Source organism: Prionailurus viverrinus, chromosome D4, assembly GCF_022837055.1.
Source record: "Prionailurus viverrinus isolate Anna chromosome D4, UM_Priviv_1.0, whole genome shotgun sequence".
Lineage (NCBI taxonomy): Eukaryota > Metazoa > Chordata > Mammalia > Carnivora > Felidae > Prionailurus > Prionailurus viverrinus.
This window is the reverse complement of record NC_062573.1, coordinates 18,167,779-18,193,029: the sequence shown is the minus strand read 5'-3', so window position 1 is coordinate 18,193,029 and position 25,251 is coordinate 18,167,779. Positions and strand designations below refer to the sequence as shown.

The 25,251-nt window shown below is 42.0% G+C and overlaps 1 long non-coding RNA gene across 1 annotated transcript; it reads left to right on the top strand.

The window, feature by feature from the left end:
- The first annotated feature begins 14,924 nt into the window (after positions 1-14,924).
- LOC125150461 (uncharacterized) lies at positions 14,925-23,239 on the top strand. The gene is made up of 3 exons (XR_007146350.1): positions 14,925-15,095; positions 16,590-16,722; positions 23,115-23,239. It is a non-coding gene; the product is annotated as an uncharacterized LOC125150461 (long non-coding RNA).
- Positions 23,240-25,251: the final 2,012 nt, after the last annotated feature.

Below are 25,251 nucleotides of genomic sequence, written 5' to 3'. Positions count from 1 at the left end.
CACAAGAAAAAAATTTACAACTATGTATGGTAATGGATGTTAACTAGACTTGCTGTGGTGATCATTTCACAACATATACAAACACTGAATCAAAATAAAATAAAAGACAAGAAATTACTTTCGACTTACATTTCAGCTACTGGGTTTACAGTCCTCACCTTATATAGCTGTTTTGGGTGTGTTGAACTTTCACATAAGCTTTCAGGAATGTAGATATGTATAAAAGGATTACCTACAATCTAGCTTTTTCCATAGCTATGTGCAATCATGTCCTGCACAGTGGGGAACACTCCAAGCAAATAGCCAAGCCAGCACAGACCCAGATGGAGGCTCGCCAGGAAGCATCAAAACCAAGCATGGATAGAATTAGATAGAACCAGCTGGAGGCCAGGTCAAAGTGGAGTCCAAGTCCACCAGCTTGGGAAGCCTTGAGGACAGGAAGGAGAGTTAGGAGGCTACTCCTGCCAGACTGGCTGCTGGGACTAAGCACAAGATTGTTCAGAAAGTCTGAACAAACCTCAGTGAGCACCCACAAGAGTGTCTGCTTGTTTGGAAGGAACAGTAATTAGCCAGTGCCTAATATACAGAATAGGTTGCTCCAGAGATTCCTCATTTGAGAGAAAATGTGAAATGTGAACTATAATTTGCACTAGTCTGGTCTGGAGATACCTAGTCAAGAAAACACAAATGTTCTTTCATAGCTAATTCTAGAGCAATGCTGTCCAAGAAATACTATGCAAGCCACACACATAGTTTTAAATTTTCTGGTACCCACATTTAAAAGTAAAAAGAAACAAATGAAATTAATTTTAAATAATATATTTTAACCCAATATATCCAAAGTATTATCATTTCAAAATTTAATCAATATAAAAACTATTAAAAAGATGTTTTACATTACATCTGTTGTACTAAGTCTTCAAAATCTGATGTATTTTTTACACTTCCAGCAAATCTCAATATGACTGCTAAATTTTCATTGGAAATACTTATCTGTATTTAGATGATAAAATTCACAGCTGAAAAAAAAAAGAGATTCACACACCCAAATTGTTTCAGATATACTTACAAGTTTTCCAGTAACTAAAAAGCTGAGCTTTAGTTTCTAAAATTAAATTCATTAAAACTGCCCAAAATTTAAAAATTCAGCTCCTCAGTAATATCAGCCACACTTACAGTAGTCAGTAGACATATGTGGCTAGCAGCTCCAAAAATGAAAAGCATAATTCTAGACAATCAAACTGCATGTCTGTTTATTTTCACAACAAAACCACCACTGAATGTCTACTCCAGAATAGACAGTAACAAAATGCTTTGCTTTTGAAGAATGCTTTGAGATTTATAAATTGTTATATAAACCCAATGGCATATGACGGGTGGTGTATGGGCTTTGACAGAAAAAAATATTTGAGTTCAAATTCCAGCTCTGACACCTCCTATTTAACTCTTCACATCATCCTTGTACAGCCTCAGTTTCCATGTATGCAGAAGGGGATTGATATTATATGCCCCATCAAGCTCATCAAGTTGATCTGAAGATCAAATAAGATGGTATGTGGAAAAATGATTACAAGTTATATAGGTGTTACTTATTATTATTGTAACTATATGAAGTAGGTATCATCCTCATTTTATAACAAGGAAACTCAATCTTGGGAATTTAATTAAATAACCCAAAGCCACGTAGCCAGTACACTGCTGAGCAAGGACCCAAAACTGTTATCTTCTAGCTCTAAAGCAAATACTTTTTCCACCATTGGTACCACAGAGGCCTCATATAAAATCTAGACACTCAACTCCAAGCTGAGGATACTTAGAGGTTAAGTAGAGAAATGTGAATCAAGAAATTAGGATTCAATATAGCAAAAGATGATTTTCAAAGGTGAAAAAAGTCCAACATGCTCTAAAAAGAAATACTGACCATGAAAGGAATGACCAGTTTCATCACACAAAGTTTGAAAGACTGGTTTACCAAATTATTTCCCAAAACTGTCAGGAAAAAAACCAAAGATTTCTCAAGTGTTTTGAAATCTAGATGGTTATTTGTCCCTTAAAGAAACTATCAGCTCCTAAGGAGACTGACTCATTTCTTGAAAAGGTACAGAACCTTTGGGGAATCAGAATCAAAAAACATTTCTAAACCTACTAACACTTTCAAAGACAACTATTGTTTGAAACCTAAGGTTTAAATAGTAAAAGGATTGCTTCTTTTAACAATGTGAGAATCTCCCTGCTTTAGTTTACTGCATCGATTTACCTTGAAGTCAAAGGTGATGTGTTATGGATAAATCTCTCTGTGAAAGCAGACAATTGTTCAGTTAACAACAAAGTGGCTATCTTCCAGAGGCCAGGCATCATGTAGAGTCCTAGCAGGAGAGGAAGCAACACATGATAAATAATAAAACCCAGTCCCTCTTCCCACAACCCCCAATCTCAGTTGATGTCCTTGCACCTTAGTTCATGAAAAAAGTGAAACACCAGGAGACAAGCACCCAATGCTCTCACCACAAAATCTACCATCTTTCCTACAGCTAAACCCATACACTCTGCCTTCCTTCCAGTTGCAGTGGATGAAGTCAGAAATAGCAAAGGCAAGACCTCTACCTTAATTTTGCCTTCCCAATCTCACATGAGTGCATCTGATAGGTGGAAACTGAATTACATCCAGATCTCTAATGACAAACAAACCAATGATCATTTTTTTTTCTCACATCCCACATATAAAGCAGAAAATTCTGATGATTCCACCTTCAAAATATATTCTGAATCCAACTATCTCTCACCTCGTCTACCAACAGATATCATCCTAGTCGAAACCACCATCATCTCCACCCAGATACCAAGAGCCTCCTAAGTGGGATCCTGATTCCAATTACACTCCCTCACAATCTCGTCTCCAAACAGCGGCCAGCATGATTTTAAAAACCAAATCATACCATTCCACGCCTCTGCCCTCAACTCTCCAATGGCCTTCCATAGCCTCTGACACGGAGAAAGGAAGGGAGGAAATGGCCATGCTTTTCAAGAGAAACACAGGAGCAGCAAAAGCATGACATCTACCTCACTCTTGCCTTCCAAATCTTAGGTAAGTGCAAGTGATTGGTGGAAACTAAATTACATCTAGAACTCAAACTGCAAGGGGAAACAGTAGCCTCTTACTATAAGAAGGTCCTGGAAAAAGAGGTTGGAATATATATTAAAGCCAATATACCATGTGCCCACAATGTTCATTGCAGCAGCATTTACAAGAGCAATCAATAAGTAGAAAGCAAACTAAAAGCCGAAAAGTAAAAGGTTGGTAAAATAAAGTATACTATATCCAGGGTAATAAACATAACATGCTCATTTTTGAGGGACATTTTACCAATGAAGTGAAAAATCTTACAATATATCATTTACCAAGACAAAATCTGGTCAAAAAGTAGTGCATTCAATCTGATCTCACTTTTGGGGACAACTGGGTAAATCTAAATATGGCCTATATATTATTTTTAAAGATATTATAACGGTATTTTGATCATTAGGAGATTTGATCATGTAGGAGAATTCCTTGTTCTTAAGAGATGAATTCCCAAGTGTCATGAATTTTTCAATTACTTTCAAATAATTCAGAATAAAAACATACAGAGAGAGAATTTTAACAACTGATGAATCTAGGAAAATGACATTCGACATTCATTGTGCTACTTACTCTTTTACTTTTCTGTTGGTTCAAAATTTCTCAAAATAAAAATTCAGGGAGAAAACTGCTGGCGAACAAAGGCTAGTTTGTAAGCCTGCTCTGAGTTCAGGCTGTTTCCTTTGCTCATGCCACATCTTAAAAAAAATCTGTGCTCTCAGATTGCATGTATACAATGTTGTCATCTCCAGTAACCCAATATGGGTTTAGGCTGCTCTTTCTTCCTGTTCCCATTCTTGTACTAGGCTCTGAGAAACTGCAACTGTTCCAGGGAACAACACACACACACACACACACACACACACACACACACACACACACACAGAGGGAGAACAAAACGGTGATGCCAAACGTATAGCAAATATGTCACTAGAACTCCTACCATACCAATGGCAGTCATAACTCTAGGTACTCTTTTCTGCTGAACCTCATTATGCCTCAGAATCCTTCTCAACACAGCTCTCCAAGTAACCTTGATTAATGCATGGAAGCTGGTGAGACAATACCTTCGCCATTCATTTATTAAATAGACTACTTCAGCAAAACCTTAAAAAACTATGATTTTCATGAGGGGGGTCTCAGAGGCAGCTGTGCAAAAAAGAGCTCAAAACCTGAAACTGGCAATAAAAGATGTGGTATCCATACACAAGGAAATGTTATTCAGCCATGAGAAAGCAGGATATCCTGCCTTCACTTTTAGAATAAAAGTCAATGTTCTTAGAATGCCTACACGATCTAGCCCCTAATCTTTTTCAAACCTCATCTCCTACCACTCCCACTTGCTTGCCTTAATCAGGCTACACTGGGCTCCTTGCTTTTTGTCAAACACACTAAACACTCTTCCAACTCAAGACTTTTCTACTTGCTGTTCGTTAGGCCTGGAATTCTCGTCCGCTTTTAGGTTTCTGCTCAAACACCCTTTATCAGAAGAGCTTCCCCTAACTGCCTAATATAAATAACAACTCCATCTTCCTTCTTCCCCTCACCCTCCTCTCCTATTCCTGAACTCCCTCTCTTCCTCTTTTCACTATTTATATCCATTCACTTACAGCCACACATTTATTTGCTTTATTGTTTGCCCTCCTCTACCAGCATGTCAGCAATCCAAGGCTATAACTGTACTTTGTCCACCACTGTAGGCACTCAGTATTTTCTGAGTGAATAAGTAATTTACATTAAAGTATTTATGGGGTGCCTGGCTGGTTCAGTGGGCTAAGCATCCGACTTCAGCTCAGGTCATGATCTCGCAGTTTGTGGGTTCACGCGCCGTGTCAGATTCTGTGCTGACAGCTCAGCCTGGAGCCTGCTTCAGATTCTGTGTCTCCCTCTCTCTCTCTGCTCCTCCTCTGCTTACACTCTGTCTCTCTCTCTAAAATAAATAAATATTAAATAATAATAATAATAAAGTACCTATCTGAGCTCCTAACCTACAATCTTTTTATATATATTTTTAAAGATCTTCCATGGCCCCTTGTAACATCTGTAAACAAATTCTGAAACGGAGAATAGCTGGCCCAATGCAGCCACCTCCTGACTGCTTTCAGGCCTACCTCCCCTTCTTCTTATCTCTCAACAGGAACACAACCCCTTCTCACCATAGGAGCCTTTCCAGAAAGAAAGATGGGGGTGGGGGCGTCTCTCCTTGAGAACTGTGGCTGCACATCAGGACTTGACTCTGACACATGCAGGCACCAGGACCAGATTCAGAGCTCTCCAGGCCTCTGTTCTGACCGCCAGACAAGAATGTCTGTCTCTGTTAATTTGACTTAAGCTCTGTTTAATTACTAACTTGGTAGTTTCTGCTCTCTGCTTAGCTGCTTGTCAAGTATGTGGCACTTTTGATAATTTAAGGGTTGGAATTTAGTCTATTTTTGCAATTGAAAATCAGCCTGGAGCCAGAGTTTCCCTTTTATTCAGAAAGACGAAACAGATGGCACATCAAAAGCGGGCATTCTGTAATTTTGTCTTTTCTGATACATTAAAAGCAGGCCTTTGCACACTGGCTGCTTGGTGTCCTTTGGAAACCTCTACTGGGCCTGTAAACATGAAGCCTAGTGCTTTCATATCATTCATTTTTGTCTTTCTGTGCCCAGCTTAGCCCAAAAAATTGCCCAGCAACGTCAGGAAGCCACACTGAGAGGCAGCCTCAGGGGTGCCCAGACACCATTAGGACTAACAGTGAGCACCTGAGTTCCAGGACTGCCCCCCCAACCCCCCACGGCCTCTGAGCTCAGTGACTTGAAGGTTTACCTAAGATAATTTTAGCTGGATGGATGACTTGTACAGCATTTGTTCATTCAAACCAGCATTTATTTGCTTACTCATAGATATCAGGCACAAGGGTTACACAAGTGAGAAGATGTGCTCCCTGTCCCCAGGGAGCACTCCGGCTGATGAGAAGGCAGGGAGGGAAAGAGACCATCTGGATGACTATTGGAACCAAGGTGTGCAGAAAGCAGGAAACATAGAGATAACAGGGAGTCAGCCTATTTAGGAATGGGTAGGTATGTACTTGATTCAGGAAGCAGGCTCAGGATAGACAGGATAGCACCTGTAAAGCCTGAGACAGCCCACACAGTGTAGGAAAAGGAAAGTTCAGCGCAGGCTATGTGTAAAGGGCGAGTGAGACTGAGGTGGGTGTGGAGGCTGGGAGGAAAAGGCGGGGGTGGATGGATAAAAATAAAGAAAGTAAGGCTTGACCTGTTAGGTTAAGGACAAATGGAAAAACTTGAAGTCACTTAGTAAAATGGGCATAACAGAAACACTAGCTAACAATTATTGAGCTCTTATGAACCACTTTTAAACTCCTTCCTGCTTGAATCTATGGGGTTCAGAGACAATAAGTTACTTGCCCAAGATAATTTAGCTGGGAAGAGGTAAGGATGGGAATTTCAAGGCAATGTGCAGGCTCCAGAGCCCAGTCTTTAGCCATCACACTAATATTTGCCAGGATTCTACAAATATTAAATGAGCTAACAGATATGAAAGGATTCTGCAAACTGTAAAGTACTGCCCAAATGTAGCCACTGGTGTTTATTAGTTCTGTTACAAGCATCCCAAACGGGAGGTCTTTCTTCTTCATTAATATTTGGCAGTATTCTGAGCATCTGAGCATCTTCTCCCAGCTCAGAGTGGCAAGCAAGAAAGGCCCTAAGAGACAGAAATCACTCCGGATGAAAAGAAAGGAAGTCTGGGCTTTCATGAGTCAGTCACACTGAAGGATGGAAGAATGACAAAATCAAACGAAGCAGCTCTTCTGAAAGCTTAGCCTGTGCTGGCACCTACTGGTGCCCATAGTAGATGTGCCAGCTTCAACAGGGATTTATCCCATGGAGGGCAAATGCCCCAGGGCAGCTGAATGTGTGAACAGGATGGTAGGGGGAGTAGGGGAAGAATTGCAGTGAGGCTAAAAGGCACCGGGAGACTTCTTTTCTTACCTGAAACGTTGCTGCGCATTTATGAAAACACTTCAGCCTGGAAGTCACTAATCATAACCACTACCAAGTAACTCGTATGGGCGTGCACTGCTCTGAGTGTTTTACACCCCCCCCCCCCCAAAGAGCAGCACTGCCAGCCCCACCAGCTCTGTAAATCACCCTCCTTGTTCTAGAAATGCAGACAGCTCCAGAAGGTGACTTGATTTGACAAGGACCGCATTGACTCATAAATGGTGATCCTCATTCAGGATCAAAATTTAATTTAATTCATACTCTTTTTACAGAACCAGGTTGTCTCCCCAAAATTTAAGTCCAAAGCTTAATTCTCCCAGTTGCCTGCTATGTCTGAGATCCTGGTCCTATCAATTCACCACTGGGAGTTTTGTTCTGATTGATTGATGGGTTTGTCCTTGCATTATTCCAGAGGTAGTTTAACATCTTAAATCCTTTTTTTTTTTTTTTTTTTTTTTTTGCAATACGGGGAGAAACTCCTCCTATTGTGTTTGTAGAGATCCTGGAAAGGGGATTAGGTCAGAAACAGAAATAACATTGTAACCTTCAAAACCTGAGGACCTGCTACCTCATAAAATAGATGCTTGAACTTCACGCCTCCAAAGAGAAATGGGAATTCTAAGGTGCCCCCTCAAATGGTTTCCAAACTTACCAAGCATGGAAACCTCTGCCCTAGGTCATTTGCCAGTTAATACTCACACCCTGGAAAATTCCCTTCACCCTGAGTGTCTCCAAACAAAAATCTACATAACTCATTTTCTAGTGCTCAGTAGAAATTTAAAGAAAACAAAGATACTAGGTTGGACCATATGAAGTTACCAATATTTGACTATTTTTTGACTTACAAGAAAATACATAGCAAATTGATAGGGCTCAACATAATTGATGCAGGTTTTCAAAAAGACCGTTCTTTTATCACTGCAAAAGGGTTGACAAGCCCATCCTGGGCCAAACATCGGCAGACAGGCACAAGAATCACCTGGACAATGTTTAATATGAGCATTCCCGGGCCTACCCCCATAGTCAGTACTGGAGTTGGGCTAGGGTAGTTCAGGAATTTGCCTTCTTAAAAGGCATCCCGGGCATCCCAAGGCACAGAGATTGCTCTAAAGAAAACTCCCATGGAGCATTTCTGAACTGGAAGAATATTCTGTTCCCAAGTACTCAGAAGACAGCACCCCAAGATACTGTACTTCTCAAAGAGCATCCTTAATCTGCTTGCAGACAGGCCAGTTTGAGGACTTCTGCTGTAATAAGTAGGCAAAAGCCTGATGACAGTCTCAAATCCTTCTTCCACAACTTTCCAGCTGGGAGAAGTCTTTTGAGTGCCCAGTTTTTTCGTTTTAATGACCCATGCCTCCTTTTGTTGTTGCTGTTTCATTTTGTTTATTTTGTTTTGCTGCCTGAAATTAATGATTATTGCAAGGGGATCTAGACCACTCTTTAAACAGCAGTGTTTGGGTAATGTGCCCAGCCCCCATCCCTCTACCATCCAGGAGAGAATTACTGCGGCTCCACTTGTTGGCTTAGAGACTATTTATTCCCATCTTCCACATCGCAGATTCAAACCAAAGCCTCATTATTTCCACTACGTTTGTTTTGCTGCAGAATGGTAACATTTACATGGAAATGGGTCTTTTTCTCTATCCTATAATTTGGATTGTTTAGTTTTCCTTTTTGGACTCCTTTGAAGCTGCTGAAGAAAGAAGTCCGCAGGAATCTGGAGAAAGGAAGAGAGTGGGCTACAGGGGGCGGAGTAGGCGGCAATGTTGTCTGCTTCTCTGTCTCCTCGGTCCCCCACCACCACTTCCTAGCCGGACTACGCTAACTCCTTCCTGCTTCTGCTCTTCTGCCTCCCATAGCCAGGCCAAAACAGGTTAGCATTTAGGGCTGGAGCTCGGGCTTTAACACTGACTTGATAATGGGCCTTGAACAAGTCACCTTTCTTCTCTCAAGGCCTCTCTTCCCATGTGAATAGTGAAGGTGTCTAACCAGATGACCTCTGTATTCAATTACTTTCCCAAGCCCATTGGGCTGTCCCTCATTCTGCTGTGAGGTAACCACAAAATAAACCCTTTACTAGCCTTATGACTTGGGGCAAGTTATTTAACCCCTCTGATAGACCATCAAAGTGAGTCACACCATTCCCTTATCTATTCACAATTTAGAAAAAAAAGTGGATTCTTAAAATTTTTTTATTATTTATTTTTGAGAGAGAGTGAGACAGAGTGCAAGTGGGGGAGGAACAGAGAGAGAGGGAGACACAGAATCCGAGGTGAGATCCAGGCTCTGAGCTGTCAGCACAGAGCCCGATATGGGGCTTGAACTCATAGACCGCAAGATCATGACCTGAGCCAAAGTTGGACGCTTAACTGACTGAGCCACCCAAGCACCCAAAAAGTGGATTCTTTATACCCAAGCCATGAAAAAAACACCCAATCCATGACCCCTCAGATGTCCCTGCATTCCGAAGATTATGCCATTACTGCCTAAGATTTTCCAAAGACTTTCCAAGGCTTTGAATCCTCTCTCATAACCCAAACACACCCACCACCCCTACTACCACACCCACCCAGCAGCACCCACCAGGCTGCTAATTTCTGCTCCCCTCTCCCCTTTATTTCTGGCTAGAGGGTTCTATGAAAAAATGTATTTCCCCTTCTAGGCAGGTATTCTAGGGAAGAACTTGCATATGTCCACAATAAGGAATACAGAAGGATCCTCACTGGAAGCTTGTTCAATATAATGAATAGAGAACAAAGGTCCATCAACTTAAATAACATGGTAAGCAACTCATTTAACAGAGTACTATGTAGCAATTCAAGAATGAGGCAGATCTATGAGTACTAATATGAGTAGACAGACAAGATATGCTGTTGAATAAAAGAAGAAGAAGCCATAGACTGATATGGACAGTATGATATCTTATATGTAAAAAAACAAAACAAAAACAAAACAAAAAAACTGTACATATTCTAAGGGTATATATATGTATACACACACACACACACACACACACACACACACACACGGTACACACATAGAAAAGATTTAGAACAATGTATAAGAAACTGATAACACTGTTCACCTCCAAGGGAGGGATGGTCAAGGGGACTTCAGACTGTGAAATGTTTTAATATTTTTACTCAAAAAATCTTATATTACTTAAGAAATTTAAAATAATTTGAAATAATACAGCCCCTAGGTATATGATAATAGCACAAAGGATGGGGTAAAGGAAAAAATATCTTGTTGTAAGGTTCTTACACTATACATGAAGTGGTATAATATTATTTGAAGATGAGTATTTTTTTGAAGATGAATATTTTAAAATGTGTAAATTAAAGATGAATATTTTAAATCTTATGATATGCAGTGTAAAAAAAAATTAAAAGAGGTTTAACAAGACAAGAGTTAAGAGAAAACAGAGTCATAAATAATCCAAAAGCAAGTTGGCAAAGGAGGAGAAAGGAACAAAGAACAAACAGAACAAAGAGTAAACAGCTGACAGGATGGTAGATTTAAATATAACCATATCGGGAGCATGGGTGGCTCCATCAGTTAAGCATCAACTCTTGGTTCAGCTCAGGTCATGATCTCATGGTTCTTGAGTTAGAGCACCACGTGGGGCTCCAAATGTGGAGCCTGATTGGGATTCTCTCTCTCTCCCTCTCTCTCTCTCTCTCTCTGTTTCTCTCTCTCTACCCCTCTCTCTACCCCTCCCCCCTCACAAAATAAATAAGCTTAAATTTTTTTAATAAAAAATAAAATAAATACATAAATAAAACCATATCAATAATAGCAATGTTAAATGGTCTATGCACCTCAATTAAAAGACAGGGATTGTAAGATTGGATAAAAAAGCAACACACCATGATACGTGGTGTACAAGAAATTTACCTTCAAGATGAAGACATAACTAGGTTAAAAGTTTAAAAGAAGCAAGAAGATATACCATGCAAACACTAATGCAAAGAAAGCTGGGGTGCCTTTGTAAAGATCAGACAAAGTGCACTTCAGAACAGGAGTGTTTATTGACCTAATGTTTATTGAGAACTCTATCCAACAAACAGAATACATATTCTTTCCAAGTACACATGAAACAGTCACCAAGATAGAACATACACTGTTCATAAAACAAACCTCAAGTCTAAAATATTGAAATTATACAAAGTATGTTCTCACCATAATGGAATTAAATTAGAAATCAAAATAGAAAAGTATTTGGAAAAATCCCAAAATTTGAAAATTAAAAACATACTTCTAAATTACTCAAAGAAAAAGCCAAATAAGAAATTTAAAAAATAGGGGCACCTAGGTGGCTCAGTCGGTTCGGTGTCCAACTGTTGATTTCAGCTCAGGTCATGATCTCACGGTTCATGGGTTCAAGCTCCATGGGGGACTCCTTCCTGATGTACTAACAGCATGGAGCCTGCTTGGGATTCTCTCTTTCTTGGTTTCTCTCTGCCCCTCCCCCACTCCCACACTTGCATTCTTGCACTCACTCACTCTGAAAAATTAACTTTGAAAAAAAGAAATTTAAATAACAATCTCAATTGAAAATAAAAACGACGTATCAAAATTTATGGGCTACAGATAAATCAGAATATATAGGGAGATTTGTAACATTAAACATGTATAATGAAAATAGCCATGCAAACATGGTAAACATTCCTAAAACCCACCAGACTTTCTCTAAGAAGTGTGGCAAATGCCAACAAAATAACACAGTACAAGAAAGGCAAGGATTGTCACGTGTCCAGGGGAAGCAGTGCTAGGACAGGAGGCAAAGTGACTGTGGCAAGCAGAGTAAGCCAATTTTCCACAAAAAGGTTAACACTACAAAGAAGATTATACTGAGGCTAGAATGCATTGAGCCCAGCTATGGATCTAAAAGAAAGCTGGCTATTAGGAACTGCAGGCATTTTGAACTAGGAAGAGATAACAAGAGAAAAAGCTAAATGATCATTATTATAAAGACAATACAATCTTGAGGTTATGTTCACTTAAAAAAAAATTATATTAAGGGAAAAATGGTCTCAAATTAGTGATCTAATAAGTATTACCTGAAAAAATAGGAAAAGGAAAGAGAAGGAAGCAAACAGAAGGAAGAACGTAATAAAAATATGAGCAGAAATCTATCAAATAAAAAACAAAAATAAGAAAATCAAAGAAACCAAAAGCTATTTCTCTGCAAAGAAAATGACAATAAACCTCTAGTCAGCTTGATCACAAAAGACACAACTACCAAAATCAAAAATGAAATAAGGAACATCACCAGATCTACTAACATTAAAAGAAAAATAAGGAAATATTATGAACTATGACAATAAATTCAACAACTTATATGAAATAGGCAAATTCCTTTAAAAAAAATAATAAAGCCTATGACCTACTGTAGTAGACAGTGAGAATTCTAGTATTTATCTTCCTAAGGCGCTCCAAGTAGAAAAATCATAATGAGTAAAGATGTGGAAACACTGAAAAAAACAGGTGTTTATTACCGGAGTAAAAAAATGCAGAGTAGAGAGTAACAAAAGAAGCTAAAAAAAGTAGAGGTCAGCAAATAGAGGATAAGTTAGAAACCGAGATTAGCTAAGAGGTTACTGCATAGTTTGGTGACAGATGATGAGGGTCTGAACTACCGGGGGGGGGGGGGGGGGGGGGGGGGAGTAAGAACTGAAAGGAGATTAAAATCTGAGAAATATTTAGCAGATAGTTGCTAAATATTGGTGACTAATCGTGGGAAGAATGAAGGAGGTGGAGCATAGAAAAGCTCACCTGTTTCTGGTGTGGTGACCAGGTGCTACCAATTGATACTGGGACTAGGACAGCAAGGGCGTGATGGCAGAGGAAGATGATAAGCTAAATTTATGGATTTTAGGTGTGGGGCACCTGTGGGAAACCAAGGTGGGGAATGTTTAGCAAGCAGCGGGATGTATAAATTTGAAGCAAAAGGGAAAAGTCAGCATTGAAATAACTTACTTGATGGGTAGATATCTCACCTAAGGAGACCATAAGAAAAGAAGAGAAATGGCTCAAGGGTAGAATCCTGGATTAGAAAATCATCTGAAATTCACAGGGCGCCTGGGTGGCTCAGTTGGTTGAGCAACCCACTTGGGCTCAGGTCATGATCCCACTGTTTATTAGTTCAAACCCCACATCAGGCTCTGTGCTGACAGCTCAGAGCCTGGAGCCTGCTTCAGATTCTGTGTCTCCCTCTCTCTCTGCCCCTCCCCAGCTTGTGCTCTCTCCCTCTCAAAACTACATAAACATTAAAAAAAAAAAAAAAGAAAAAAGAAAGAGAAAAAATCATCTTAACTTCTGGAAAAGCTTTGTGATTTTTTGGAATAACAGTTCAGAACCAAGTGCAATTATGCACAAAATGTATAATATCAAAAACTTAGAACAAACCTGAATATCAAAGAAAAAATAGAAAGGCTGAGCTAATATGGAACATATTTAAAATGATGTTTACGAACAGTATATAGCAATGCCGAAATTGCTTACGATAAAACGTTAAATGTTTTCCCACCTTTCACAAATAATATACGTATGTATATTATTTAAACACTGAAAATAGGCATAGCAAAGTCTGGAAAGAAATGCAACACGTGTTAGCATTAAATGTTTGGGGTCGAGCCTACGAGCACGGCTATTACGGGGTAATCCGTATCGTGTAAACTTGCTAGATAACACTCATGCAAGAAAACCTGTCCAAAAGAAGAAACGCAGCGTTTGCTCCCATCTCTGGCGACGACCATCACACCCGGAGACCCCGACGCTGAGGGCCCTCCCACCAAAGCAAGGCTGGAGTAGAAGCCTACCTGAGTCGTGAAGGCAATTCCACGCGCTGTGCTGGAGGCCTGCGCCGCGCGGTAGGACCTGGGACTCTGGAGTCTGCACGGGCTTCCGTCTCTGCCACTCAGGGGTGACCTCGTGCCTCCACCGTCAGGCTGTGCTGAGGGCCTTCCCCTGGTCGCTCTCAGGAGCCATCGCCCGGCCTTACTGGAGGCGCCCGGGCCTTCCTGGCAGCTTCCCAGAAAACAGTTTCCAGCGCTGGCCCAGCACCCTCGGTGGATACTGGTCGTGGGGGAGCATGAGACGCTGGCCTCGCCAAGCCCCCGCGGCAGCTGCAGCACAGTCTGTGGGCCAGCCGGAACCCGGCGTTGAACAGAGGCTCTCCGGCCCCTTCCACTTCTTCCACTCCTGCGGCGGCCTCACTAGGCGGGTGTGCGTAGCGCTCCAGCCCCTGGGACCATGACACTGGGACCTGGGCCCAGGGACCTGCCGGGTAGCCAGGGCAGTGCGGCCTCAACAGGCAGCAGTCAGTGAGGCTGATGGAGGTGACCTGAGCCGAGCTCCTGCAGAGAGGGCGGCAGGCGCTCAGGGCCTCTTGAGGCCTCTCCGGGCCTTCGAAGGCCGACCCGGGCCCGTGCGGCCCCAATGTAATGCCCTGCGGGCTGAGGTCAGGGACTGCTGGTGAAGCCCCGCAGGCAGAGCGGGAAGGCCCCATCCTAACCCGGTCCGTGAGGGGGAAGCCCCAGCTTTTCCTTCCCGACTCAACACCCTGAAGGGAAGCCAGGCTGACCACCACCTGAAAGCGTGAAGAGAGCCCCAAGCGGGCCCCGCCCCAGACTTCAGCCCCACCCCAGACTTCAGCCCCGCCCCTGGCGTGGCCCCGCCCCTGGCGTGGCCCCGCCCCGGGATGCGGCCCCGCCCCCAGAGGCTTCCTCCAATCTCCGTCGTCAATTCTCTCACGGTTATTGACCGTTACCTGGGTGTGACACACAGGCCAGCAGTGAGGGAGAGAGAGAAGGCCCCCCAGGGAAGCTCAGAGAAGAGGGAAGGTCGCCCAGAGTTGCAACATAGTGCAACAAGAGTTGTGATGATGAAAGTGAAGACACCCATCCTTCTTTGGGAGGGTCAAGGAAGGCCTCCCGGAAGGACCCCTCCTTCACACAGCAGTAAGGAAGGAGGAAAGGAGGGTGGGATGCAACCCTTTAGAAGATCTGATGACGAAAGGCTCCCATGGGAAGGCTTGCGGTACCTTTCAGGAGCAGGCCACAGAGCAAAATGTGTTGAGGAGGTGTTGAGGAGGAGGCTTGAGGAAAATGAAGGAGGTCTGATAGAGTTTTGAGCAATTTGAGGGGAAGGAGACTCAAGAACCAATGATGTAAACTCGACAAGGGCAGGGAGTTTTGTCTTTCTCACTGATGTGTCCCAAATGCTTGTAACAATGACTGTGATACTTTACCCAGACCCCTCTGGTTTCAATTTGGATATGGACAATGCACAGGTGATGGAGTTTTTGGAAGCAAGCTACTTGCCCTTAGCCTGTGTCCCAGGACAAAGCCGCTGAAACAGCATCTCGTCCTTTGTTCCCAAGTGATGTTTTGTACTTTATTCCAGCTGGGGCAAAAACTATGGGTCTTGTTCATTAGGGTGTCACCTAAGTCCCTGGGCTGGGAGGGTGACTGCTTGGATTGATATGTCCCCAAGTCCTACCTCCTTTCTTTGATTCATGTATGTTTTGGATATCCTAAGGGCCCTCTCATCCTTTGGGGCTACATTCTTTTTCTGGCTTTTCCTTGGGGCCTGAAGCTTATGGACACAGGGCTTCTGCTGACCCAGGCTGCTCCAGAGCTGGGGATGCTTTGACCTTGACTATCTCCCTCAACTGTTTAATCCTTGAAAGAATTCCAATTCATTCCTAAATTTATCTCCATTATCATATTCCTAAAGTGGAAACTCAACTTAGAGAAGGTACCCTCCTTCTTTGGTAAGTTCTTCCTCTCTAGAACTTTCCTCCAAGGGTGGGGGAAAAGGTCTGGGGATTGGTTATCTGCATTTGGGTTGCAGGAGGAGGGCATTAGAGACTAAATAAGAGAAAGTGGTGAGGGACAACGGTCAAACGACAGGAGAGTAGCCAACAGGGACTTGCTGTGCAGAGTAAGGACCTCAGAAGAACTAGCTACATTTCTGCTGCAGAGTCTCTGAAGGTTTGGGGATTTGTAAGTTCCTACAGACTATGCAATTTCTCTAGTTCACCTTCACATATCCAGAAGAGTCAGAGGGCTATGGAACAGCAAGTGACACTAAGGGAATCACAGAACAATGGAGTTGGTAATGTGTCCTCTGTTGTTTTAGAAATGATCCCCTCCTTAAGAAAGGGGCGCCTGGGTGGCTCAGCCGGTTAAGCATCTGACTTCGGCTCTGGTCATGATCTCACAGCTCGTGGGTTCGAGCCCTGCATTGGGCTCTGTGCTGACAGCTTAGAGCCTGGAGCCTGCTTTGGATTCTGTGTCTCCCTCTCTCTCTGGCCCTCCCGTGCTCATGCTCTGTCTCTCTCTCTGTCTCAAAAATAAATAAATATTTTAAAAAGTTTTTAAAGAAATGATCCCCTCCTCTTTGTCCTCCCAAATCTGGAAATCTGTACTCTTTATGACTTGTACCTCCAGGAGCTTCTGGACAGTAGAGCTGAGGAAAGCATGTCTACCTGCATCTACATATCTGGTTACAGGATCTACCCAGAGATAGAACCTGATGGACAAAGAGAAAAAAAACTCCTGCTGGAAATCACAGTATGAGAAGGTAGGGAGAAACAAGTCCTCAGCAGACACCTGCCACCAGAAGGTGGAAATGAGCAAGTGTTTCGAGCAATCAATGCTTGAGGTTGTTGCAACAGAAGAGGCCAGACAGAAGGGGGTTTTCTGAAGATGAGCTCTCTGGGACAGTGCTCAGTAAGACTGAAATCAAGCCAAAAACCAACACTGTTAGAGTCCAGCAATGATGGGGTAGAGACAGTTGGTGGAGGGAGCTGACAGGCAAATGAATCAGTGGGATTCATGGAGTGAATGGAATGAGGTATTGGTGAGAAATGGGAAGCTGAGGTCCTTACAAAGAGGGTAGCATCATACGAAGAGGTGGGATCTGGTTGCATAAGAGGGTCTAGTAGTTCTGTGTGTTCCAGAGGAGAGGAGGAAGGGTAAATGAGGGGAGTAGAAGACGGTCTGTTACGATTGTAGCTCCAGAGGCAAAAAGGGATCTGGTGCCCAGTGATGAGACTGAATAAGGGAGCCTGGGGTCAAATGGAAGCAGAGGGATCTTGGGGGAAAAAATGAGGAAACTGGTTTGTGGGGATGAAGGAAGGATAGTGAAAGATGAGGTGAGACCAAGGCAAGGAGGATTCCCAGGCAGAGGAGATAAAGCCATCATTGGAGTGGTAAAAGAGAGGATTGAGAATTTGGGAGAGCCTCTGGCGGCAATAATAGGGGGAAAGCAGTGAAGGGCAGAGCACAGAGAGAAGGAAACAGGCTCTGTGGGAGCAGAGTCAGACATGAGCTAGGGAGGTGCAAGGGTTGACAGGATTCTGCAGGGTCCTGGGAAGGGAGGCTGATAAATAGACCAGAAGCGAACGGGCTCAGAGGCACCTGGGTGGCTCAGTTGGTTAGGCGTCTCACTTTGGATCAGGTCATGATCTCACAGCTCTGTGATTTCGAGCCCCACATCAGGCTCTGTGCCACCAGCTCCGAGCCTGGAGCCTGCTTTGGATTCTGTGTCTCCCTCTCTCTCTGCCCCTTCCCTGTTCACATGCTGTCTCTCTGTCTCTCAAAAATAAAACGTTAAAAAAAAAGTTTAAAAAAAACAGTGAATGGGCTCAGCCTGAAGGGCTGGTAATGGGTTTTCTGGAAGGTCTGGTAAAAGAGTGGAGGCCAGAGTTAAAGACAACTCAGGCAGAGGAGCCGAAGGAACAAAGGGGACACTGACAGAGCAGCATCTTTCACAGGCCTGCTAAAAACAGAAGGTCACCCTCCACACGGATGCCTTCCCAACCCTCCCTGCTCAGGTCTTGACCCAGCAGTTACTGACACAGAATAGGAACAAGAGGATCTGGAGAGGGTAAGGGCCCCTAAGGCATACTATCCCTACCCATTAGAACATCCTATATCCATGATACATGTACTTCCCTCACTTTGCTTTTATGAAAGACCTACATTACTACCTGTTTTCACTACCCAAAAGAATTCCAAAGAGAATTTTTGCTTTTACCATCAAAAGGTGAAGAGTGAAAATAGCATTCAGCATTTGTGTTGCAGTTATAGAGGCAGGCCACACCCCAAGCAGTAGCAGTGGCAGTGAGAGCGACCCCACCAAGTTCCTTCCCCAGGAACTACACTCAGCATCTCAGCCTCCAGCCACCAGAGCTCTGAACTATGTCTGTGAGCATCTGTGCTCTATCTCAATTTATTCTGTGCCTCCCTTAGCAAGATGTGCCCTAAGGTATCAGAAAAGCCTAAGAAGTTTTTTTTTTTTGGGGGGGGGGAAGGTGGGAACATTCAAAATAATTTCTAGAAATGGTAATGTTTGCTTTATGCTATTTTTTTCTTCTTTGGCTTATGAAAATTTTCATAGGAACACACTAGTTTGGGATAGTGGAGAAAGCTGTACACCTTTTATAAACCTCATCCCAAGACTTGCTTTCTCATTCTGTTCCCTGTGGGTTCCTCCTTCAGGAACAACCGCAGGCAGCACTGGGGCCCCAAAATTGCACAGCCCATCTTAAGAAGCAGGGAAACAGAAAAGAAGGGAAGAGATTAATCACTTCCAGAAAAAGTCCCATGCCACCACAGCTTCCTTCTGGCAAGTTCTACAGGCTGGTAAAACAAGAGACTGAGTTACATGTTGAGAAAGTGAAAATTAGTTTGGCCTGAGACAATGAAAATCCACCATGTCATTCATCAAGCTGGGAAAACAGACACAGAACACAGATAAAGCCAGCTGCAAAATTAGCAGAAAATTCTATTTCTCCCAAGGAAACACTGCAGCTGTAAAGTGTCCTAATGACACTCAGTAGCATGACTATTACTTTGTTACTAAGAAATCTTGCTTTCTAAAATCATAGTTTATCAGAAACTTCATTTTTGAAATAATTTCAGTAAGAACAACACATCCTGCTGTTGCCTACAGGATCTAATTCACTCTGACACAGAGCAACTGCCTTGATATCCAACCCAGGTACAGATTCAAGATAGGGGTTCAGGGGTATAACATTCTACATCTATCTTAATTTGTAGTTTCTAAGAAAAGGAGACCTTGTGTCCCATTTCACCATCCAGACCTGATGTTATCCCTTTTACAAACAGCCCTCCTTTGCTTTAACTTACCAAAATACTGTTTCATATCAATTTCAGGGGCGCCTGGGTGGCGGTTAAGCATCTGACTTCAGCTCAGGTCATGATCTCACAATTTGTGAGTTTGGGCCCCGCATCAGGCTCTGTTCTGACAGCTCAGAGCCTGGAACCTGCTTTGGATTCTGTGTCTTCTTCTCTCTCTGCCCCTTTCCACTCGTTTTCTCTCTCTCTCTCTCTCTCTCTCTCTCTCTCTCACTCTCAAAAATAAATAAATGTTTTAAAAAAATAAATTTCACCTAAATGCCATCCCTCCTTAAAACTGCATCATAATTTTTCCCTTTCTTGGTGGCACATGCCATGGTTCCTCTGGTATGTGACCTCCCTCGTTGCAACAAGCCAATAAACCTGACTTTGTCAACTATAAGTTTGTTCCTGGTGTCCTGATTAGGACACTTGGAGGTTCTCTTGATACTCGGTCAATACCCTCCCTACTAAGCTTTGGCCTCCTTAACTCAGTACTAATGTGCATATCTGAGACTCCTTGAATCTCAAGACATTGAAGGTCTCTTTGTCTCTGATTGTGTGATTTTACACTGAATTTAGATTCCGATATCAAAGGACCAAAGATACAACCAGTTTAATATTTGTCTGCTAGAATTTTTGGTTTCTGGTCAGACCTGAGTGTCCCCTGGTGAAGTTTGACTTTTAACACCATCTTCTGCCTTATGTTTGTCCACCAGCTTCTGTTTGTCTATGAGAACTTTCTCCAGTCTTCTCTGGGTATGAGAAATTGGCTTTGAAAGATCTCTCCACACAGAGCCAGGTGGCTGCTGATTTCCCAGGTCAGCAAGTAGAAGCAGCCTAACCTTAGGGCTGAGGACTTAAAACACAAGTGATATTTTACCTCTGAACAACAGTCAAAAAATCTCTCATGGGCTTGTCTGCTAATAAGTCTGTGCTAGCACCTGGCATAACTTCACCGAGGATAAATTAGAATTATAGTGGCCACTAGGGGAACTTTGACATGAACAGGAATGTTCATTTGAGAAATGCCTAAGGCAAAAAGGGAACAGAAACTCTCAGGAGATTGTATAACTGGTCTAAAAGAGAGAGATCACTGTGATTAATGTAGATTTCCCCTCTGTTTCCATTCTGTAGGGATTAATAAACACTGGCTTTTAATTGTATGGCTTGATAAAATTGTCAAGGGCTTGAGTTACTGTTTAAACCTATAATGACTTTCTCTTTTGGGTCTATGTATAAATGAAACAGGTTTTCCTGCATCTAAACTTTCTCTCTTCTCCTTACAGAGAAAAGATAACCTTTTTTTTTTTTTAATATTTATTTATTTTTTGAGAGAGAGACAGAGCGTGAGTGGGGGAGGAGCAGAGAGAGAGGGAGACACAGAATCCAAAGCAGGCTCCAGGCTCTGCGCAATCAGCACAGAGCCCGATGCAGGGCTCAAACCCACAAACCGTGAGATCATGACCTCAGCCGAAGTCACTTAACAGACTGAGCCACCCAGGCGCCCCGAAAAGATAACCTTTTACATTGATAATTTCATATTTGTCTAAAGCTACCTCTTACTTTTTTTTTTAAGTTTATTTATTTATGAGAGAGAGAGAGAGAGAGAGAGAAAGCAGGGGAGGGGCAGAGAGAGAGGAGAGAGAAAAAATCCCAAGCAGGCTCCACACTGCCATCAGGGAGCCCAATGCAGGGCTCTAACTCACTAACCACAAGATCATGACCTGAGCAGAAGTCAAACATTTAACCAACTGAGCCACCCAGGCACTCCACTCACTTTGTTGTTGGTCTGTCCCTCTGTTTTTCCCTCACTCGGGAATTTTTAAAGATCAATTGCTCAGAAAAAAAAAAAAAAATCATGGTCATTATTTTGCATACTATATAGTCAAAAATGTCAAAGAATAAAGAAAATAAAAATGTCAGTAAACTATTTTGCATTATAAAATGTAGACAAATGTATTTAAATAGTAGCCTTCATTACTATAGCTATGAGAGAACTTAGCTTCAATGTAAGAGCTTTTAAATTTTTTTTTAAGTTTATTTGTTTTTTATTTATTTATTTTTTAATTTTTTTTTAACGTTTATTTATTTTTGAGACAGAGAGAGACAGAGCATGAACAGGGGAGGGTCAGAGAGAGAGGGAGACACAGAATCTGAAACAGGCTCCAGGCTCTGAGCTGTCAGCACAGAGCCTGACGCGGGGCTCGAACTCACGGACCGCGAGATCATGACCTGAGCCGAAGTCGGCCGTCCAACCGACTGAGCCACCCAGGCGCCCCTTAAGTTTATTTATTTTTGACAGAGACAGAGTGCGAGCATGAGCTGGGGAGGGGCAGAGAGAAAGGGAGACACAGAATCCCAAACAGGCTCCAGGATCCAAGCTGTCAGCACAGAGCCTGACGCGGGGCTCGAACTCACAAACTGTGAGATCATGACCTGGACCAAAGTCAGATGCTCAACCGACTGAGCCACCCAGGTGCCCCTAATATAAGAGCTTTTAATTATGACTTTAAGATTACTTAAATTTTGTTTCATGAGTACAAAGTTTATAAAGTGTTTTTTTTTAAAGTATCCTGTAATTGTCTCATAAATAAATTTTGGATAAATTAGAATGAGTTAATTCTATTGATTAGAGACAATCTATGCCTATATTACCTTGTGGGTCTTTTTTTTTTTAATGTTTATTTATTTTGAGAGAGAGATAGCACATGAGCAGGGAAGGGACAAAGAGAGAGGGAGAGTGAGAATCCCAATCAGGCTCCATGCTCAGCATGGATCCCAACCCGCAGCTTGATCTCACAACTCTGAGATCATGAACTCAGCCACAATCAAGAGTGGCATGCTTAACTGACTGAGCCACCCAGGCGCCCTTGCCTTGGTTTTATTATATAAAGTTATTGCCCTGGTTTTATTATATAAGATTAATGCTAAGACAGTATTCTAGTTCATATAAAACTAAGATTAAAACTTCAAGATTTAAACCTTCTAAGTTTTGTATGTTGGTTTTATGGGACAAGAAAAGAATCACGGTTGAAGCAAACTTTTCAAGATTACAAAATATAAAATTGTGTTTACGTAAAATCATAGGACAGATGTCTTTTAAAGGGTTCTGATCTTGTAAAATTCTTACAATACTATGAATCATAAGGATTTAATGTTTTAACTAAAATTATAATTTCCATATTCTTAATTAAAATGTTAAGACTTTAGAAAATGTTGAATTACTTGATATATAATATTTGGATACCTGAACAGTTTCTAAGCTTTGAAATATATATGTAATATATATAATAGTTTTAATTTATCCTTATTCACATACATTATATAAGGACTGTAGATTAATAGTATGTATAAATGTTTAAAGATTTTATTTTTTTTAAAATAATCTGTACAACCAACGTGGGGCTCAAACTCACAACCCTGAGACCGAGAATCACACACTCTACTGACTGAGCCAGCCAGGTGCCCCTTAGATAAATTATATTTTAAGATTAAAGTTAACTTTATTATACATACATATTTATGTATGTCTACATATGCATACAGAGGTACATTAATAAACTTTAATTCTATAAATGACAAAAAGATAATTTCAAGGATATATTCAATGTTAATTGATTTATTCACAGAAAAGGCTTCTAAATCTTACTGCAAATTGTAACATAGACAATACACAAAAAGAATAAAATTCGTGTTTTCTTTCCATAAAATGACCTCAGTTATTTTGTGCCTAGATAAGAGTTTTCTTTTGAATCACCAAAATATTCTATTAACTCTCTGTCCTAGCATTCTTTTGAATAATAACACAAATTTCCTTACTTTTTTAAGTTACTACGTCAGACCTCAAAGAAAGAATGCAGTCAAACCTCCGTGAGAAGGACCTTACTAGGTACTGTTAACAACTAACACAACAGGGAACCCATGCCTCCCAAGTCAAAAGGCATAAGCCACATGAAATCCCTGGGAGGCTGTCCTGAGACCTCACACAGAGAAATCTGAGGAATCATTCCAGAACAGATAACAGCAGAAAGTTGCACCTCCCACCCAAGACCATTGGGACCGCACTGGTAACCACAGGAAGTGCCACCTTCCCTCAAGATCCACCAGACAAGACCACCAGAGCCACCCGCTGCGGCGCTTTAACCGGCAAGTGCTTTTGCTCTTTTCCTTTGTTCTTTCCTCTCTGCAAAGTTAAGGTTTCAGTTGTTAACACTTCTTGTCTGTTAACCAGGATACCTCCAAGGTCTTTATTTTTAATACTCTTTGTTTGTTTGTTTGTTTGTTTGTTTGTTTTTTTACCTTAGTCACTCCTCCGTACGAGTCCAGTGCCCGGCTACAACATGCAATTAATTACACTGTCTGTTGGGTTTGTACTTACTTTCCTTCGGTGCCATCCGACTTCCTTTGCTAGAAGTATCATGGAATTAATCAAATGATTTCCTAGGTGATAAGACTCAACCAAGAAGGGATCTAGGGATGGACAATATTGTTATCAGGCCAAACAACTAGAATTCTAAAATTCCCTGTCATGTCATACATAGAAAGGAAGTATGGGTTCCTAAACAAAACAATGCTCAGAAACCTTTTGTGAAATTAGCTGTTCCACGCAAATTTTCACAAAAAGAAAGCCAGTGGTGGTGGTAAAATAAGTGACAAGTAGATGTTTTGAGAAAATAGGACACAACGTGGGGGAAAAGATGGTAAGAGTTCACTGAGGGGAGATAGGCTCCAAAAAGGTACTCAGGCAAAGAGGCAACAGATGGAAATATTCCTCTGGAGAGTCCAGAGACTATATTCCCTACATTCCCTATAGGTTTCTGAGCCAGTATCAATCCCAGGCTGCACTGGGCCCTGTCACTGCATAAGTCATCCTAGGAAGAGGGATACAGGAAAGAGGGGAGAGAGATTCATCTCTGGTTCACCAGAAAAGCTCGTCCTGCGCTTCATTAGGTTCTTTCAGTCATCCTCTCCAATGTGAGAATCCAAGAGCTTGGGTTACTTGTGCTGAAGAGAGGAGCAAAGTGATATTTTAGGAGGCCGAGTGGAATGATCCTTTGGGGCAGACTCTTGGGGGACTAAGACTCTGAAAGCAACAAAATTAACACACAAGATAGAATAGGCCATGACAATAATAGGAAGGCCTTTCACAGACATTATCTCATGGGATCCTCACAACAACCCTGTGAGGTATGGAGACCAGATGATGCCTCAGAGGAGGAACCTGAACCTTGGTAAGTCAGACAGCTTGTCCAAAATCAGGATCTGGGGTTTCTGCCTCCAAAACCAGTAGTGTTTCCAATATATCTCATGTGGCCCTCCCCATGGCAGAACAGGGAATCCTTGTTGTGAACCTCCCCTCTAAGAGTTCTGTTTTCTAATGGGAATTGCTCTAAGAACTGCCATCCACAGAGATTGTGGACCTGGGTCCTCATGGACAGGTGAGATCAAGGTTGACGATACAAAACCTTGCCTTTTAATGCTAGACCTTTGTTCCTCTTTCTGACTGTGCACTGATCTTAAGAGACTACAGTGAGTGGCTAGGACCAAATTTTCATGCTCTTCTCTCTAGATTAGCTGCAGACATTCATTATTCATTATTCACGGATAATCTGATTTTCTAAATTAATAGAGCTCTGTTAGTCACTTTAAAGTGAATAGAATATTGTCCACTTTTCCTTCTACAAAAATTTCAAAAAGGGTTTTCTGTATGTCAATCTCAACTATTTTTCAGTCCCTATCCTCTTCAGATAAAGGACACAAATTGCCCAGAACAGAAAGCTCATGTGTATTCCTTCACATTGGACTTGACCCTGATGACAGAGCTTGGGTTCCAGCATCTGATTTGAGGCTTTCAAAGGCGAGGAGCACTGTTCTCCATATCAGCCCCAACACAAAGGGAGGCCCTGGCCCAGAGATACCGGAGTTGGAATCACGACTGATGAATAGAGTTGAGGGACTCTGTCCT